This window comes from Cyprinodon tularosa, unplaced genomic scaffold, assembly GCF_016077235.1.
Source record: "Cyprinodon tularosa strain WSP-4 unplaced genomic scaffold, ASM1607723v1 ctg993, whole genome shotgun sequence".
NCBI lineage: Eukaryota > Metazoa > Chordata > Actinopteri > Cyprinodontiformes > Cyprinodontidae > Cyprinodon > Cyprinodon tularosa.
Genome location: NW_024039777.1, coordinates 143,803 through 156,909, shown reverse-complemented (window position 1 = coordinate 156,909; position 13,107 = coordinate 143,803). Strand labels below are relative to the sequence as shown.

Sequence of the window (13,107 nt, the reverse complement as noted above, 5' to 3'; positions counted from 1 at the left end):
CTGAAGTGCATAGGCATGGACACACACACACACACACATAGATCTCATCTGAATCCAAATGCAGGCAGTCAGGTGTTTGCCTAGCCTTCTGTGTGTATGTCAAGGGCAATCACTGCCAGGAAAGAACATTTGTGACCCCTCCTCCTCACACCCCTAAAACCCACACGCAAACCACACATGTCCTTGGGCTGTACACATTAGGAAAAAAAAAAAAACATTTTTCTCCTCAATCACAGCAAGATATTCCCTTCAGATGAGAAGAAACCCTCCGAACCCCTGCTCAAGGACACGGCCTGCAGCCACACACCAACATGGGAGGGCTCCAAGTCACCAAAATTATAAATAGTTGTAGTAAAAGATGACGATGGACACAGAAACGGTCAGCAAGATCAACAATGATTCAGTAGAGGTGGAACTTAAGTTACAGATAAGTAATAACAGAGAATTAAAGTAGAGAGAACAAGATGATGGAAAATAGCAGAATCGTGTAATGATTTAAATACTGGAGTTATATAAAAACTGAAAAGAAAAGAGATTTCAGTCGTCTGGGTTAAGAAGGGATGCTATCAAAGGGGAGCTTACCCAAAAAAGACTTCAAAAACTTGAATGAATGAGGACATTTAAAAAGAGGGTGATCTGGGGTGAATGACATGCTCACTAACACCCAAGAGAAAAGAGAAATCAGGCAATAGACTCGAAGAAAGAAGAGAATGTGTGCCGCCCCGATAGTTTGGCCTGTGAATGAAGTGTGAGCTCACCACATCACGGGAAACGACTTGGGAAATTAGATACTAAAAGGGTTCCCCTGAGTGATGTTTACTCTCTAGGCTGTGTCCCAGAGGATACAACTCTGCAGGTCACAGCAAAGATGGGGAAAGCTCTTTGATCTCTGTGTGCACAGTGCACAGCCAGACTCAGCCCAGTCATTTTGTTGGCCAGCCTCAAGGGTTTTACAAACTCATGTACTTGTGACTCCTAAACCTTATTCTGGTGGTCTATCACATTCAAATCCAAAGTTGGTCAAACTCAGATTCTAACAGATGCATTATTCTTTAGTTACCAAAATGTTTAACCTCTTGGTGTATGATTATGGTTAGATACACTATAAAACAGCAGTTTAAATATCTCTAGCCACAGCTTTACATCAAACATCTGCAAAGCCGTTTAGTCTGCTATCTGAGCACTATGTGCAGCTGGTTATAAGAGTTTTTATGAAAATATGTCTTCAAATTACTCAAGATTTAGTACATTATATGAATGAAATAAAGGGTTAAAGTTGTGTTTTGGTCAGCTTAATGATTAGGTTAGAAATTTGCTGATTCATAGAAATTAGAAGAAGATTTTTCTGATGGTTCTGATTATCATGATAATCAAGCTATGAATTTAGAGGAGGAGCAAATTCACTCAGGGAAACTATCTTTCAACATCGGTGCAGGGGATCCAACACGAGTGAGGTGGAATTTATTTTTGTAAGCTCTGCGGCATCCTTAACATAATACAGTCCTATTATGTTATGATTTTTCCTATTATGATGGATTAAAAAAAAAATTTACCATGCTTTACTTTTAATGCTGGTGAAGGTTATCAGTCATTCAGGTCATAGTCATACCAAAAAGAATTTATGATGACGTTTCGCTTTCCATCCAGGAAGCTTTTTCAATTCTAAATTTCAGGAATTGCATTGAGTTCAAGGTTTTATACAGTAGCCCCACAAAGGCAGGTTTTAGTTTTGAAAACAAGCAAATTGGAACGGACGAAGGGGTCCACCCATTTGAGTGAGACTGCTGTACCCCATACCCATCTATGTGTCTGAAAGGTCGATCGTTCTTAAAGATGTTTTGCAAGAAGACTGAACATCATGACAAGCAAAGTGTGGATGCTTACTTTAAAGACACTGCTGGAATTTTAACCCGGGATCTCCTGTTTACAAGACAGGCACTTTGACCAACTATGCAACAGCACCATTTGCATATAGAAATCTAAATGTTTTTGAAGTGAAAAAAAGTGGTTTAGCGAAAAAAGATGAAAGACAATTTTGATGCTTGGTAAACTTGTCAGCCAGATTTACATGACAAAAGGGAAGGCAGCGCTGGGATTTGAACCCAGGATCTCCTGTTTATGAGACAGGTACTTTGACCAACTAAGCAACAGTGCCTTTTGCATATAGAAAGAGAAATGTTTTAGAAGCAAAAAAAATTGCATTTTAGGACCAAAAAAAGCAAAGCAATAAAAGAAGGCAAAAAAGTTGATGGTTAGTAAACTTGTCAGCCAGATTTACATAACAAAAAGGGAGGCACTGCTGGGATTTGAACCCAGGATCTCCTGTTTACGAGACAGGCACTTTGACCAACTAAGCCACAGCACCTAAACTTGCAAACAGTGTGCTGACCCCTCATCAAATTCACACAAGACACTTGGAAATGTCTTGTGCACAAAAGCATGAAACAGTAACAATGCTAGAGGTCAAATTGATATTTTCTGCTACAAGGCACAGATGCATTTTTAGATACGATCTGTTACCTTTAACAGTCAGATGCTTATGCATCCTGACATAACTGTCTTATATAGTGACCATTTTGCCTTGTCATTCTTTTAAAGAAATGTACTTTAATGACCCAGCCACAGCTCAGGTCGATACCGAGCCAAAGCATCACAAAACTATATTTCTTTAGTTGTTTACCTATGAAAAGTTAGCTCAGCAATATGAGACAAAAATACATTGCTACCAGCCGTACTCAACAGTTAGTTGAATCAAATTTCAAAGAATTTCATAAGGTATTCATCTTTAAAGAAACTGATTTTTTTTTTTACAATTCAAGTGTTTGAGTTCCCAAAGTACAGTGCACTTTACACGTGACATTTTGTGGATCTATCGCATTTGGGAAAGAGCAGGTTAAGGAAATTAGCATTGATAAGTTTGAGTGTGCCACAATATGAACAAACAGTTGCATTTAGTTGTTAGTTGGTTAGTTGTAGATACTGTAGCTGAGGGACCAACTCAGAAACATGAAGGCTAGATGATATTTCTCCATGAAGTTCTTGAAGATGTTTTGCAAGAAGACTGAACCCATGACAAGCAAAGTGTGGATGCTTAGTTAAAAGGTACTGCTGGAATTTTAACCCGGGATCTCCTGTTTACAAGACAGGCACTTTGACCAACTATGCAACAGCACCATTTGCACATAGCAATAGAAATGTTTTTAGAAGCAAAAAAAAAAAATGCGTTTTAAGACCAAAAAAAAAGCATAGCAATAAAAGAAGGCAAAACATTTGATGGTTAGTAACCTTGTCAGCCAGATTTACCTGACAAAGGGGCAGGCACTGCTGGGATTTGAAGCCAGGATCTCTTGTTTATTAGACAGGCACTTTGACCAACTAAGCCACAGAGCCTAAACTTGCAAACTGTGTGCTGACCCCTAATGAAATTCAAACAAGACACTTGGAAATGTCTTTTGCTCAAAAGCATGAAGTAGTAACAATGCTAGAGGTCAAATTGATATTTTCCGCTATGAGGTGCAGATGCATTTTTAGATACGATCTGTTCCCTTTAACAGTCAGATGCTTATGTATCCTGACATAACTGTCTTATATAGTGACCATTTTGCCTTGTCATTCTTTTAAAGAAATGTACTTTAATGACCCCGCCACAGCTCAGGTCGATACCGAGCCAAAGCATCACAAAACTATATTTCTTTAGTTGTTTACCTATGAAAAGTTAGCTCAGCAATATGAGACAAAAATACATTGCTACCAGCCATACTCAACAGTTAGTTGAATCAAATTTCAAAGAATTTCATAAGGTATTCATCTTTAAAGAAACTGATTTTTTTTTTTTTTACAATTCAAGTGTTTGAGTTCCCAAAGTACAGTTCACATTACACGTGACATTTTGTGGCTGTGTCGCCTTTTGAGAAAAAAGCAGGGCAAAGAAATCAGTATTGATAAGTTTGAGTGTGCCACAATATGAACAAACAGTTGTAGTTAGTTGTTAGTTGGTTAGTTGTAGATCGCTGAGAATGGTTAGAAAAAAATATTAGAAAAAAATACATTGCTACAAGATGTACTTAACAGTTAGTTAATTCAAATTTCAAAGAATTTCATAAGGTAATCATCTTTAAAGAAACTGCAAAGCCAAAATCATTTGCTGGTAGTGTTTTTGCATGATCTGAGCCAGAAGGATGCTCAGGGTTAATAAGATCTGCCACGACCGACTTGATGTTGGAACAGACACAGCACTTACATAAAAATGCATACAGAATCACTGGTCCAGGGCTACACTGGAAATGAGAGAAAAGTTCAAGGTATGTACCAATAGCAGCTGCTTTAATGTCCCGATCCAGGGAACAAGCGCAGACTGGCAGATGAGATATCAGCTTCAATTCAAGTGTTTGAGTTCCCAAAGTACAGTGCACTTTACACGTGACATTTTGTGGATCTATCGCATTTGGGAAAAAGCAGGTTAAGGAAATTAGCATTGATAAGTTTGAGTGTGCCACAATATGAACAGACAGTTGTATTTAGTTGTTAGTTGGTTAGTTGTAGATAGCTGAGAGGGACCAACTCAGAAACATGAAGGCTAGATGATATTTCTCCATGAAGTTCTTGAAGATGTTTTGCAAGAAGACTGAACCCATGACAAGCAAAGTGTGGATGCTTAGTTAAAAGGCACTGCTGGAATTTTAACCCGGGATCTCCTGTTTACAAGACAGGAACTTTGTCCAACTATGCAACAACACCATTTGCACATAGAAATCAAAATGTTTTTGAAGTAAAAAAAAATGGTTTAGCGAAAAAAGATGCCAACAATTTTGATGCTTAGTAAACTTGTCAGCCAGATTTACATGACAAAAGGGAAGGCACTGCTGGGATTTGAACCCAGGATCTCCTGTTTACGAGACATACACTTTGACCAACTAAGCAACAGTGCCATTTGCATATAGAAATAGAAATGTTTTAGAGCCAAAAAAAATTGCGTTTTAGGACCAAAAACAAGCATAGCAATAAAAGAAGGCAAAAAAGTTGATGGTTAGTAAACTTGTCAACCAGATTTACATGATGAAGGGGCAGGCACTGCTGGGATTTTAACCCAGGATCTCCTGTTTACTAGACAGGCACTTTGACCAACTAAGCAACAGCGCCTAAACTTGCAAACTGTGTGCTGACCCCTCATGAAATTCACACAAGACACTTGGAAATGTCTTGTGCTCAAAAGCATGAAGTAGTAACAATGCTAGAGGTCAAATTGATATTTTCCGCTATGAGGTACAGATGCATTTTTAGATGCGATCTGTTCCCTTTAACAGTCAGATGCTTATGCATCCTGACATAACTGTCTTATATAGTGACCATTTTGCCTTGTCATTCTTTTAAAGAAATGTACTTTAATGAACCCGCCACAGCTCAGGTCGATACCAAGCCAAAGCATCACAAAACTATATGTCTTTAGTTGTTTACCTATGAAAAGTTAGCTCAGCAATATGAGACAAAAATACATTGCTACCAGCCATACTCAACAGTTAGTTGAATCAAATTTCAAAGAATTTCCTAAGGTATTCATCTTTAAAGAAACTGATTTTTTTTTTACAGTTCAAGTGTTTGAGTTCCCAAAGTACAGTGCACTTTACACGTGACATTTTGTGGCTGTGTCGCCTTTTGAGAAAAAAGCAGGGCAAAGAAATCAGTATTGATAAGTTTGAGTGTGCCACAATATGAACAAACAGTTGTAGTTAGTTGTTAGTTGGTTAGTTGTAGATGGCTGAGAATGGTTAGAAAAAAATATTAGAAAAAATACATTGCTACAAGATGTACTTAACAGTTAGTTAATTCAAATTTCAAAGAATTTCATAAGGTAATCATCTTTAAAGAAACTGCAAAGCCAAAATCATTTGCTGGTAGTGTTTTTGCATGATCTGAGCCAGAAGGATGCTCAGGGTTAATAAGATCTGCCACGACTGACTTGATGTTGGAACAGACACAGCACTTACATAAAAATGCATACAGAATCACTGGTCCAGGGCTACACTGGAAATGAGAGAAAAGTTCAATGTATGTACCAATAGCAGCTGCTTTAATGTCCCGATCCAGGGAACAAGCGCAGACTGGCAGATGAGATATCAGCTTCAATTCAAGTGTTTGAGTTCCCAAAGTACAGTGCACTTTACACGTGACATTTTGTGGATCTATCGCATTTGGGAAAAAGCAGGTTAAGGAAATTAGCATTGATAAGTTTGAGTGTGCCACAATATGAACAAATAGTTGTATTTAGTTGTTAGTTGGTTAGTTGTAGATAGCTGAGAGGGACCAACTCAGAAACATGAAGGCTAGATGATATTTCTCCATGAAGTTCTTGAAGATGTTTTGCAAGAAGACTGAACCCATGACAAGCAAAGTGTGGATGCTTAGTTAAAAGGCACTGCTGGAATTTTAACCCGGGATCTCCTGTTTACAAGACAGGCATTTTGTCCAACTATGCAACAACACCATTTGCACATAGAAATCAAAATGTTTTTGAAGTAAAAAAAAATGGTTTAGCGAAAAAAGATGCCAACAATTTTGATGCTTAGTAAACTTGTCAGCCAGATTTACATGACAAAAGGGAAGGCACTGCTGGGATTTGAACCCAGGATCTCCTGTTTACGAGACAGGCACTTTGACCAACTAATCAACAGTACCTTTTGCATATAGAAATTGAAATGTTTTAGAAGCAAAAAAAATTGCGTTTTAGGACCAAAAAAAGCAAAGCAATAAAAGAAGGCAAAAAAGTTAATGGTTGGTAAACTTGTCAGCCAGATTTACATGACAAAAGGGAAAGCACTGCTGGGATTTGAACCCGGGATCTCCTTTTTACGAGACAGGCACCTTGACCAACTAAGCAACAGTGCCGTTTGCGTATAGAAATAGAAATGTTTTAGAGCCAAAAAAAATTCCGTTTTAGGACCAAAAAGAAGCATAGCAATAAAAGAAGGCAAAAAAGTTGATGGTCAGTAAACTTGTCAACCAGATTTACATGATGAAGGGGCAGGCACTGCTGGGATTTGAACCCAGGATCTCCTGTTTACTAGACAGGCACTTTGACCAACTAAGCAACAGCGCCTAAACCTGCAAACTGTGTGCTGACCCCTCATGAAATTCACACAAGACACTTGGAAATGTCTTGTGCTCAAAAGCATGAAGTAGTAACAATGCTAGAGGTCAAATTGATATTTTCCGCTATGAGGTACAGATGCATTTTTAGATACGATCTGTTCCCTTTAACAGTCAGATGCTTATGCATCCTGACATAACTGTCTTATATAGTGATAATTTTGCCTTGTCATTCTTTCAAAGAAATGTACTTAAATGACCCCGCCACAGCTCAGGTCGATACCGAGCCAAAGCATCACAAAACTATATGTCTTTAGTTGTTTACCTATGAAAAGTTAGCTCAGCAATATGAGACAAAAATACATTGCTACCAGCCATACTCAACAGTTAGTTGAATCAAATTTAAAAGAATTTCCTAAGGTATTCATCTTTAAAGAAACTGATTTTTTTTTTTACAATTCAAGTGTTTGAGTTCCCAAAGTACAGTGCACTTTACACGTGACATTTTGTGGATCTATCGCATTTGGGAAAAAGCAGGTTAAGGAAATTAGCATTGATAAGTTTGAGTGTGCCACAATATGATCAAACAGTTGTATTTAGTTGTTAGTTGATTAGTTGTAGATAGCTGAGAGGGACCAACTCAGAAACATGAAGGCTAGATGATATTTCTCCATGAAGTTCTCAAAGATGTTTTGCAAGAAGACTGAACCCATGACAAGCAAAGTGTGGATGCTTAGTTAAAAGGCACTGCTGGAATTTTAACCCGGGATCTCCTTTTTACAAGACAGGCACTTTGACCAACTATGCAACAGCACCATTTGCACATAGAAATCAAAATGTTTTTGAAGTGAAAAAAAGTGGTTTAGCGAAAAAAGATGAAAGACAATTTTGATGCTTGGTAAGCTTGTCAGCCAGATTTACATGACAAAAGTGAAGGCACTGCTGGGATTTGAACCCAGGATCTCCTGTTTACGAGAAAGGCACTTTGACCAACTAATCAACAGTACCTTTTGCATATAGAAATTGAAATGTTTTAGAAGCAAAAAAAAAATTGCGTTTTAGGATCAAAAAAAAGCAAAGCAATAAAAGAAGGCAAAAAAGTTAATGGTTGGTAAACTTGTCAGCCAGATTTACATGACAAAAGGGAAGGCACTGCTGGGATTTGAACCCAGGATCTCCTGTTTACGAGACAGGCACCTTGACCAACTAAGCAACAGTGCCATTTGCATATAGAAATAGAAATGTTTTAGAGCCAAAAAAAATTCCGTTTTAGGACCAAAAAGAAGCATAGCAATAAAAGAAGGCAAGAAAGTTGATGGTCAGTAAACTTGTCAACCAGATTTACATGATGAAGGGGCAGGCACTGCTGGGATTTGAACCCAGGATCTCCTGTTTACTAGACAGGCACTTTGACCAACTAAGCAACAGCGCCTAAACCTGCAAACTGTGTGCTGACCCCTCATGAAATTCACACAAGACACTTGGAAATGTCTTGTGCTCAAAAGCATGAAGTAGTAACAATGCTAGAGGTCAAATTGATATTTTCCGCTATGAGGTACAGATGCATTTTTAGATACGATCTGTTCCCTTTAACAGTCAGATGCTTATGCATCCTGACATAACTGTCTTATATAGTGACCATTTTGCCTTGTCATTCTTTTAAAGAAATGTACCTAAATGACCCCGCCACAGCTCAGGTCGATACCGAGCCAAAGCATCACAAAACTATATGTCTTTAGTTGTTTACCTATGAAAAGTTAGCTCAGCAATATGAGACAAAAATACATTGCTACCAGCCATACTCAACAGTTAGTTGAATCAAATTTAAAAGAATTTCCTAAGGTATTCATCTTTAAAGAAACTGATTTTTTTTTTTACAATTCAAGTGTTTGAGTTCCCAAAGTACAGTTCACTTTACACGTGACATTTTGTGGCTGTGTCACCTTTTGAGAAAAAAGCAGGGCAAAGAAATCAGTATTGATAAGTTTGAGTGTGCCACAATATGAACAAACAGTTGTAGTTAGTTGTTAGTTGGTTGGTTGTAGATGGCTGAAAAAAGTTAGAAAAAAATATTAGAAAAAAATACATTGCTACCAGACGTACTCAACAGTTAGTTAATTCAAATTTCAAAGAATTTCATAAGGTATTTATCTTTAAAGAAACTGCAAAGCCAAAATCATTTGCTGGTAGTGTTTTTGCATGATCTGAGCCAGAAGGATGCTCAGGGTTAATAAGATCTGCCACGACCGACTCAATTTTGGAAAAGACAGAGCACTTACATAAAAATGGATACAGAAGCACTGGTCCAGGGCTACACTGGAAATGAGAGAAAAGTTCAAGGTATGTACCAATAGCAGCTGCTCTAAAGGCAAGATCCAGAGAACAAGCGCAGACTGGCAGATGAGATATCAGCTACAATTCAAGTGTTTGAGTTCCCAAAGTACAGTGCACTTTACACGTGACATTTTGTGGATCTATCGCATTTGGGAAAAAGCAGGTTAAGGAAATTAGCATTGATAAGTTTGAGTGTGCCACAATATGATCAAACAGTTGTATTTAGTTGTTAGTTGGTTAGTTGTAGATAGATGAGAGGGACCAACTCAGAAACATGAAGGCTAGATGATATTTCTCTATGAAGTTCTCAAAGATGTTTTGCAAGAAGACTGAACCCATGACAAGCAAAGTGTGGATGCTTAGTTAAAAGGCACTGCTGGAATTTTAACCTGGGATCTCCTGTTTACAAGACAGGCACTTTGACCAACTATGCAACAGCACCATTTGCACATAGAAATCGAAATGTTTTTGAAGTGAAAAAAAGTGGTTTAGCGAAAAAAGATGAAAGACAATTTTGATGCTTGGTAAACTTGTCAGCCAGATTTACATGACAAAAGGGAAGGCACTGCTGGGATTTGAACCCAGGATCTCCTGTTTACGAGACAGGCACTTTGACCAACTAAGCAACAGTGCCTTTTGCATATAGAAATAGAAATGTTTTAGAAGCAAAAAAAAAATGCGTTTTAGGACCCAAAAAAAGCAAAGCAATAAAAGAAGGCAAAAAAGTTCATGGTTGGTAAACTTGTCAGCCAGATTTACATGACAAAAGGGAAGGCACTGCTGGGATTTGAACCCAGGATCTCCTGTTTACGAGACAGGCACTGTGACCAACTAAGCAACAGTGCCATTTGCATATAGAAATAGAAATGTTTTAGAGCCAAAAAAAAATCCGTTTTAGGAACAAAAAAAAGCATAGCAATAAAAGAAGGCAAAAAAGTTGATGGTTAGTAAACTTGTCAACCAGATTTACATGACAATAAGGCACTGCTGGGATTTGAACCCAGGATCTCCTGTTTACGAGACAGGCACTTTGACCAACTAATCAACAGTACCTTTTGCACATAGAAATAGAAATGTTTTAGAGCCAAAAAAAATTGCGTTTTAGGACCAAAAAAAAGCATAGCAATAAAAGAAGTTGATTGTTAGTAAACTTGTCAGCCAGATTTACATGATGAAGGGGCAGGCACTGCCGGGATTTGAACCCAGGATCTCTTGCTTACTAGACAGGCACTTTGACCAACTAAGCAACAGCGCCTAAACTTGTAAACTGTGTGCTGACCCCTCATGAAATTCACACAAGACACTTGGAAATGTCTTGTGCTCAAAAGCATGAAGTAGTAACAATGCTAGAGGTCAAATTGATATTTTCCGCTATGAGGTACAGATGCATTTTTAGATACGATCTGTTCCCTTTAACAGTCAGATGCTTATGCATCCTGACATAACTGTCTTATATAGTGATAATTTTGCCATGTCATTCTTTTAAAGAAATGTACTTTAATGACCCCGCCACAGCTCAGGTCGATACCGAGCCAAAGCATCACAAAACTATATGTCTTGAGTTGCTTACCTATGAAAAGTTAGCTCAGCAATATGAGACAAAAATACATTGCTACCAGCCATACTCAACAGTTAGTTGAATCAAATTTCAAAGAATTGCCTAAGGCAGTGGTTCTCAAACTTTTTCTGTCATTCCCCACTTTGGACAAGGGGGAATTTTCAAGCCCCGCCTGTCCCCAATATGCAACAATCTTAAAATTTTCCAATTTTATTGAAGTAACAAGTAGTATCTAAATTCAAACTATCTACATCAAATAACAGCAAGCTCAAAAATAAAGAAAATAAAAATGCAGCTGTGTCAAAATTTGTATCAAGCTCAAAGATAGAAAAAATTAAAGTGCCACTCTGCAATCTGTTAATAAAAGAAAAGAAGTGAAATCCATCTGGCAATACAGGTCTATTTATCCCTGCATTAGTGGCTGCAATGAGCCTGTTTTGCATTGCACAGTTTCTCAAAACGGGGTTGCAGGCTTGATACTGCCACTCTCAAGTCATGCTCAATGTTCAGCTGAGATCTGTGTTTTGTTTTCAGTGAAGCAACAGTTGAAAAGCCCATCTCACAGAGATATGATGTGGCAAAGGGAAGAAGAATGCACACAGCGCTCTGCCCGATGAGTGGATACTCCCTCTCCACTCCAAACCAGAATTCACTATGAGTCTGAGCATTAAACCTGAGCCTCAGGGTGGAGTCAGACGTAATTTCAATAAACTGGTCCTATTTATTTAAGATAAAATATTTCAAATTCAGTTATTTATGATCAACCTGCGCCGTCAATCCCGGCGCATGTGCGCTTTATTTGCAGTCTGGACGCTGAGGGTAAACATGCTGTGTCTCTGCAGCGCTGAGAGGGACTCCTGCGATAGCGGGGGAGAACGGGGTTGGGACGGAGGCGCCCCACGGCAGCACCTGCCGCTGGAGGACGAGAAAAGGAACGATACATGCTTTCACGTAAGAGTCTCCAAAAGTCGCTAATTTGTCGCTAGTCCCTTTTTTTAAAAAGAGTCACTGGAGGGGTCTAAAATATAGCGACAAAGTCGCTGAGTTGGCAACACTGGGGTGCGAAAGTTTATTCCGTTACAAATAATATGCCGACGTCACGTCAATCATTATTTTGGCACTTCAGTTCCAGGTGAAATTTTTCTCATATCTAATGTTCTTTTAATTAGACTGCATGTAGGCTATTAATGATTACTTTGTGGGTTTGATTGGTCTAAAAAGCGGAAACATACAGCTATAAGGACAGTTTGCTCTCACACATTCTACATTTATAGTCACACACACACACACACACACACACACACCGGAACTTGGCGCGCCCCACCTGTCACGTCTCAATTCCCCACCAGTGGGTCGTGCCACACACTTTGAGAACCGCGGGCCTAAGGTATTCATCTTTAAAGAAACTGATTTTTTTTTTACAATTCAAGTGTTTGAGTTCCCAAAGTACAGTTCACTTTACACGTGACATTTTGTGGCCGTGTCGCCTTTTGAGAAAAAAGCAGGGCAAAGATATCAGTATTGATAAGTTTGAGTGTGCCACAATATGAACAAACAGCTGTAGTTAGTTGTTAGTTGGTTAGTCGTAGATGGCTGAAAAAAGTTAGAAAAAAATATTAGAAAAAAATACATTGCTACCAGATGTACTCAACAGTTAGTTAATTCAAATTTCAAAGAATTTCATAAGGTATTCATCTTTAAAGAAACTGCAAAGCCAAAATCATTTGCTGGTAGTGTTTTTGCATGATCTGAGCCAGTAGGATGCTTAGGGTTAATAAGATCTGCCACGACCGACTCGATGTTGGAACAGAAACAGCACTTACATAAAAATGGATACAGAATCACTGGTCCAGGGCTACACTGGAAATGAGAGAAAAGTTCAAGGTATGTACCAATAGCAGCGGCTTTAAAGTCCCGATCCATTGAACAAGCGCAGACTGGCAGATGAGATATCAGCTTCAATTCAAGTGTTTGAGTTCCCAAAGTACAGTGCACTTTACACGTGACATTTTGTGGATCTATCGCATTTGGGAAAAAGCAGGTTAAGGAAATTAGCATTGATAAGTTTGAGTGTGCCACAATATGATCAAACAGTTGTATTTAATTGTTAGTTGGTTAGTTGTAGATAGCTG

The 13,107-nt window shown here is 38.4% G+C and overlaps 1 protein-coding gene and 11 non-coding genes across 12 annotated transcripts in view; 1 reads left to right on the top strand and 11 right to left on the bottom strand.

Annotated features, from left to right (window-relative positions):
* The window catches only part of doc2d (double C2-like domains, delta), an 85,714-nt gene that overhangs the window by 15,523 nt on the left and 57,084 nt on the right, over nt 1-13,107 (top strand). The window lies entirely within an intron of this gene.
* Nucleotides 2,082-2,155, bottom strand: trnam-cau. The gene has a single exon. It is a non-coding gene; the product is annotated as a tRNA-Met (tRNA).
* trnat-cgu lies at nt 2,292-2,365 on the bottom strand. The gene has a single exon. It is a non-coding gene; the product is annotated as a tRNA-Thr (tRNA).
* Nucleotides 3,317-3,390, bottom strand: trnai-aau. The gene has a single exon. It is a non-coding gene; the product is annotated as a tRNA-Ile (tRNA).
* trnat-cgu lies at nt 4,855-4,928 on the bottom strand. The gene has a single exon. It is a non-coding gene; the product is annotated as a tRNA-Thr (tRNA).
* Nucleotides 6,599-6,672, bottom strand: trnat-cgu. Its single transcript has one exon. It is a non-coding gene; the product is annotated as a tRNA-Thr (tRNA).
* Nucleotides 7,020-7,093, bottom strand: trnat-agu. The gene has a single exon. It is a non-coding gene; the product is annotated as a tRNA-Thr (tRNA).
* Nucleotides 8,231-8,304, bottom strand: trnat-cgu. The gene has a single exon. It is a non-coding gene; the product is annotated as a tRNA-Thr (tRNA).
* On the bottom strand, nt 8,442-8,515 carry trnat-agu. Its single transcript has one exon. It is a non-coding gene; the product is annotated as a tRNA-Thr (tRNA).
* On the bottom strand, nt 9,978-10,051 carry trnat-cgu. The gene has a single exon. It is a non-coding gene; the product is annotated as a tRNA-Thr (tRNA).
* trnat-cgu lies at nt 10,190-10,263 on the bottom strand. Its single transcript has one exon. It is a non-coding gene; the product is annotated as a tRNA-Thr (tRNA).
* trnat-cgu lies at nt 10,397-10,470 on the bottom strand. The gene has a single exon. It is a non-coding gene; the product is annotated as a tRNA-Thr (tRNA).